Source organism: Amphiura filiformis, chromosome 11 (genome assembly GCF_039555335.1).
Source record: "Amphiura filiformis chromosome 11, Afil_fr2py, whole genome shotgun sequence".
Lineage (NCBI taxonomy): Eukaryota > Metazoa > Echinodermata > Ophiuroidea > Amphilepidida > Amphiuridae > Amphiura > Amphiura filiformis.
In genome coordinates, this window is record NC_092638.1 from 31979473 (window position 1) to 31986215 (window position 6743).

The window sequence follows — 6743 nt, forward strand, 5'->3', positions numbered from 1 at the left end:
GCGAGATGGCGGGTCAAACTTGCTCATGAATAATAAAGTAGCCGTCTAGCCGATCGACCAATTGAAAGCTTTGTTTGACGTCAAGCTGGATGACGTCGGCAGAAAACCGTTAGCGAATCAAAAAGGACCAGTTCATGATCATTGGCAGACTGTTTGTGTGGAGGGAGCGTAACCAAACTGGCTGCGGAGGAGACTAGTCAGTCATCCGGTCACAGATTGACCTCGATTTTCTTTTGTCAGCGCTTGCCGTGGTCATGGAGATTGCTAAAATGGGTCTTTTAAAGATTTGTTTTTTGTGTCTTTGAACGACAAATTGGTCGAAACAACGACATGTTTCAGCAAGTAAAGGATCATTACATGTACCTATCATGAAATTATTTGAAAAACTATGAATCAAGTTCAAATGGTAAAATGTGTAGTCGAAAATTAGCAAATTTTACTGAACTAAAACCAGAATAAAATTTCACCCCACCAAGAAATAAAGGGTATCAGATGAAAGCTGAGTCTTTCAACTAAATAAAAGGTGAAGCTTCACATTACTTGCCCAAAAGCGAGCACGCCATTCAAAATACACTAGAATTTCGCGCCTAGTTTGTTTCCTGGCAGTGCATTGGTGTGTAGCCATCTCTCTAAATAACAATGGGGCCTTTGTAATACACAAGGACAGGGTGATGTATGCATTTTGCTGACAGGAAACCATTCAATCGTACTGTTGTTTTCAATATGATGACCCGTTGTCTGGCTGTTTATAATTGAGAAGCTTTATATTTTGCGTGGTCTTGACTTTCTTAAGCCAGATTTGACTTCACGTACACAGAACTTTATTTAGTTGAAAGACTCAGCTTCCATCTGATACGCTTTATTTTTTGGTGGGGTGAACATTTTAGTTCAGTAAAATTTGCTAATTTTCGACTTCACATTTTACCATTTAAATTCACAGTTTTTCAAATAATTTTATGATATGTAGATGTAATGGTCCTTTACCTGCTAAAACATGTAGTTCTTGTAACCAATTTGTCATTCCAAGACAAGAAAATCTAATTTTTGAAAGAACCATTTTCAGTTATCTTCAAAATAGTCCTGTGAAAAGAAAATCGAGGTCAATCTATTCAAATTGCATGACCCGACTTTGGGTGCTCCATTTTATTTCAATGCCAACGAGGTTAAGAAAATTGCAGTTGTTCCAAATCTACCTTACACAGAGTGGGCTGACATTAAAATTTTAGATGCCTCTTGGACAAACATTAATATTGGGTATCGCTATAAAGTGTGTCATAAAAACAAAACGGTAAATGCCAATTCCTTTTTTTTTCACACAAGGTCACTGATGGATATATCATATATAAAATGTTTTAAAACCAAAAAGGTTCAAATCGGTTCTTAAATAAAAATGGATTCTTTTCTCTATTGCACTTTTTTTTGCAAATTGCAGTCGTTCTAAATCTACATTACACAGAGTGGGCTGACATTAAAATTTTAGATGCCTCCTGGACAAACATTAAAATTGGGTATCGCTATAAAATGCGCCATCAAAACGAAACGGTAAATGCCAATTCCTTTTTTTTTTCACACAAGGTCACTGATGGATATATCATATAAAAAAACCATTTTTTTTTACTCACCTTGTATTTGCAACCAATTGCCTTCGTAACATTATCCACCATTTAATATCCAATAGTTTAATAATGCCTTATATTTTACAATTACACACTGAAACCCGCACTGGAAATTGCCATTTTTTTTGCAACAATTTCACACAAGTACCTGAAACATAATCATTTCGTATTTACTTTTTTATGATGTGTAATATGTTATTGTGTAATTTATCATTATAATGGGCTGTGTGAGACTTCAAAAAAGCTTTCGACTCCATCAACAGGTCCGTCATGTTTTCAGTGCTGCGGCATTATGGAATACCAAAGGTTGTGGTCAATGCCATCCAGGTGCTCTACAAAGACTCCAATAGTGCCGTTATGGTAGATGACAGTGTCTCAGAGCCTTTCCAAGTAACAACTGGAGTGCTTCAGGGTGATGTATTGGCACCATTCTTGTTCATTATCCTGGTAGACTACCTTCTGATGCAATCAACTTCTGGAATTGACGCTGGAATTGTTACCTACCCACGTCGGCCAAGCAGGTATCCTGCCAAGATGCTGAATGACCTGGATTTTGCTGATTGCCCTGCTGGAATCTTCCATAGCCCGGGCCCAGTCACAGCTTACTAGGACTGCAACTGCAGCAGCAGATCTATAGGCCTTGTCATCAGCGCACCTAAGACAGAATATATGACTGCAAACTGTAACGCCCAACCAGCACTTGAAGTCTATAGTAGTACCATCAACCATGTCACAGACTTCAAGTATTTGGGTTCCAAGATGGGCTCTAGTGTTGGAGACCTAAAAAGAAGAAAAGCACTAGCCTGGGCAGCTTTCTGGAAACTGGAACGCCTTTGGAGAAGCCCGTCCCTGCCAATCGAAACAAAAATCAAGCTGTTTCAGACAACGTGTGTTACTGTCTTTCTGTACGGGTGCGGGTAATTATCAAAGACATGGAAAACAAGATCAATGCATTTGCAACATCTTGCTACAGAGTCATGTTAAACATCAAGCGTGTGGATCGGATTCCAAATGAAACCATCTACAACCTGACGACCAACACCAATCCACTGGTTAACGGTTGCCAGAGTCAAGATTCATCAACTCAAATTTCTCGGCCATATACTGCGTCTTGAAGATGGCGAGCCTGTAAAGAATATGCGCTTTATATTCCACCACATGGGAAGAGGAAACCGGGACGGCCGCGCACACTGTACTTACAGTATGTCCAGCACCTCCTGGGAGATACTGAAGGGATGCTGCAGCCAAACAAAATTGTTTCGCTTGCCCAAGATCGCATTAGTTGGAGAAAGCTTGTAGTCGCCTGCTCCGCAGCCGACTGATGATGATGATGATGATGTGAGAATAGGGTCACAAACAGAAATGAGATGAAAGAAAAAGTAGATTTTTATTTATCAGATCATTTATTTGATGGTGCATAACCGTGATATACCTCCTTGTCATTATTTTCACAACGTGATGTATAAAAACAAAACGGCATAAGGGCTATGATTTATTACATTGCTGAACTTATTGAATACATTGTATAGAATTCTAAAATATTATTTTATGATAAGGATAATTAACAGTATGCAGACTTCTTATTGTACGCGAAATATTGCATGTAACATATGTACGTTATTAAATCTATTGCTATTCTATTTCCAGTAATGTTTAAGTTCTAACGAATGTTTGATGACGTAAAATCGATAATATATTGCTGCTAGATATTATATGTAAGTCGGCGCTTGACCTAATCCAATAACTAACTTCACAGTCGCGTGCGATTATCTTGACGAATGCATTCGCACGAACTTGGTTATCCATCATACGCTTATGAGTGTATCAATTATAATAAAACAATAATAGTGTTATAACTGCATTCAGTAATTTATATTGTTTGAAAAAATGTTATCGTAATTATCTTAAATTAAAATGTTGGTTAGCAAAATGATTTACCGCTAGACTTTCTTGAATCAAAGTGTCTAGCTTGCTGCTGATAATCATATTTATCACACATCTCATAACATATATTTAGTTTGCTCAGTGGTCTTGCACAGTGCATTCAGTCTCTATATCGAAGTTAGCTTGTTATTATTTTGTAGATAATATATTACGATTGACGATTAAAGATGGTTGACCTGATTCAGAGTCGCATTACCTCATTTTACCGACCACATCAAAACTGAGATTTTTGCATCTAAATAAAGCTCAAATTTGTCTTATAATTCTAGTAATATTTTAAGCATGACATATGTTTCAATCAGATGTTATGAACAAGATTAAATGAGATACTACCGCAAGAATTATTATTATGTTTTGTTCTATGTGACATTAGTATACACGTTTTGGCTTCAAAATATCCAAACCGCTTGAGCGATTTAACTAAAAACTTAAAATTAGGTTGTGTTGGTGGAGTTATGCCTAAATTTAAGATAGAAAATACCATTATGAATAATAAATCGGACCGCCAACCGCCGGCGACATGGACCTTCTGAACTTCCCAAAGACAATAGCCCAGTTAAATTATAAAATTATAAAATGACCCACCACTAATTGCAACATACTCCATTTTTATGCAGCTCACACAAAAACATATCAAAAGTCCCGGAAAATCAAAGAATTGGACCAGTGCCTACTTTGCATAAATCAAAAATAGCCGCTTATGCAGGGTGAAATATTATTGCAAAGTTAGTTAAATATAGTTAAAAACCATACCAATGTATTCCTCCATGGTTCCTCTTGTCATAAGGATTCATTAATTATTTGAGGGGCTGGTTGAAATTCGAACCTATGAACGGTCGCTTAAACTTATCTCCTCCCCGCAATTCCCGGGTTCGATTCCCGGGCGGGATCACTTTTTTTCTGCATGTCTCCTTTATTATTTGCGACGTCGAACCTGGTGAGAAAGAATGTTTATAATTTTACATCTGCACAAAAAAGCGACCATTGGATTGCTTGGATTTTCGGGGACTTTTTTGTGTTAAAATATAATATGCTTATCTGAAATGAATGGTGATTCTGTTGCAATTAATGGTGGGTTGACCCCTTAGTTTCCGTTGTCTGGGCTACAAATGAAAACAAGAAATGTCTTTAAAAAAGACAATGCCTCCAAGATACCAGTGGACACCTTTTGTTATAAGTTAAGGAGATAGGCCTACTTATAATGCTAGCTTTAAGGTACCGCTATTGGATATAGATTTTTGTCTGATTAAAATATGTGAGTCCATTTTCTCCTAATACAAGACTGAAAATTTTATTTTAATCGGATATTCGGTTACCAAAATATGGCCTGTCAAAATGGAGCGAAACCAAGTCGTTGGCAACAACTTTCTTTTATTTTTGTTATGCAATGTTGTCAGGTAGGCCTTATTTTCTAATTATATATGCAAGAATTATGCAAAGTAAAATTTTCAGATAGGCTACAAAATAAGATATAAAACCCATGGATGCATTTGGCAAATTTGAACACCACTGCAACAGTCCGACACACCGCTAGTCCGAATCTAAAAACACTTTAACAGTCCGACAGTAGACCGACACACCCCTAGTCCGAAATACACTGCGCTAGTCCGAGTCTGGAAAACACTTCGTCAGTCCGAAACTGCAGAAAACCAAAGCGGTAGTCCGAATCTGAAAATCACAGCGCTGGTCCGAATCTGAAAAACACGGCGCTAGTCCGAATATCGGACTAGCGCAGTGTTTTCTAAATTCAGATTCGGAATAGCGCCATGTTTTGCAAATTCGGACTAGCGCAGTGGTTTTCAGTTTCGGACTGGCAGAGTGTTTTTTAGATTTGGATTAGCGCTGTGTCGGAGGAGTGTTTTCCAGATACTGCCAACTGCCAAGGGCTAGTAAAGGACTAACCCCGGGCCTAGCCCTAGACTAGTCATGCTAGCATCATGCACTCAGTCACGCACTACACATAACTGTGCGACATAGGCCTACAATGTAGATTTGACACGGGTTCTGTTTTGTATTTTAATTGAGGTCAAACTCATGAACTTACCATTTAAATGTTGATATCAAGATGAACAGAAATAAATAATCCATTCTACCTTCTAATCATAAACCGGCACGGATCTCACTGTTTAGTGTCATGTATGGTCACTGATGGTATATGGTCATGAGTTTGCAATATTGAAATTGTTATTGAAATCAGTTTGCTAGCCCCGGGCCTAGCCCTAGACTAGTCATAATTATGCTAGCATCATGCACTCAGTCATGCACAACACATAATTGTGCGACATACAATGTAGATTTGACACGGGTTCTGTTTTTTTAATTGAGGTCAAACTCATGAACTTACCATTTAAATGTTGATATCAAGATGAACAGAAATAAATAATCCATTCTACTTTCTAGTCATAAACCGGCACGGATCTCACTGTTTAGTGTAATGTATGGTCACTGATGGTCATGAGTTTGCAATATTGAAATTGTTATTGAAATCAGTTTCTTCCAAGTTCAAGATAAAAGTAACATGATTGTATTGAAATGTAAGTTATAAACATTCTTCCTGCTGTCCAGCGGGTATGAACTATTATTATGATGTAGACACGATGATTGCGGCCTAGTCGAGCCTAGCATGCTAGCCTGCATGTCAGTCGGTCTGCTGACTCGCCGCAAAAATACCTCCAATTTTGCACAAAACAATCCATGATGTCAAATTATCACATCCAAAGTGTCGCCATGAACGTCAGCTTCAACTTCTCCAGCCAAAGTTTTTCCATTGATAATCAGGTTTCATGTAATCATGAAATTAAACCTTGTTTAATGTGTATTCCCATTGCCACACACAGCATAACGGTTGTCCGACTTGATTTCTACGATATTGCTGATGTGATGAGGCAAAAATCCATAATTAAATACCGAATTAAAAAAATACTAGCTTGCGTCTGACATCAGGACAAAGGCGCGCTGTGATTGGTTGCTGACCTGCGCAGTATGGCATTTTTGGTCTGGTTGACAGGACGGCATACGCAAGCTAGTCTTTTTAATTCGGTCTTCAATTATACAATATATGAGTTTAAAAAATTTCTAATGCATAATTCATGAGCTTGATAGACCCGCACCATTGGCGCCACGTGCTAGGTGTTTCTAGAATCCCTATAGAATAAGATTAATTTTAATGCTAATTTATTGCAC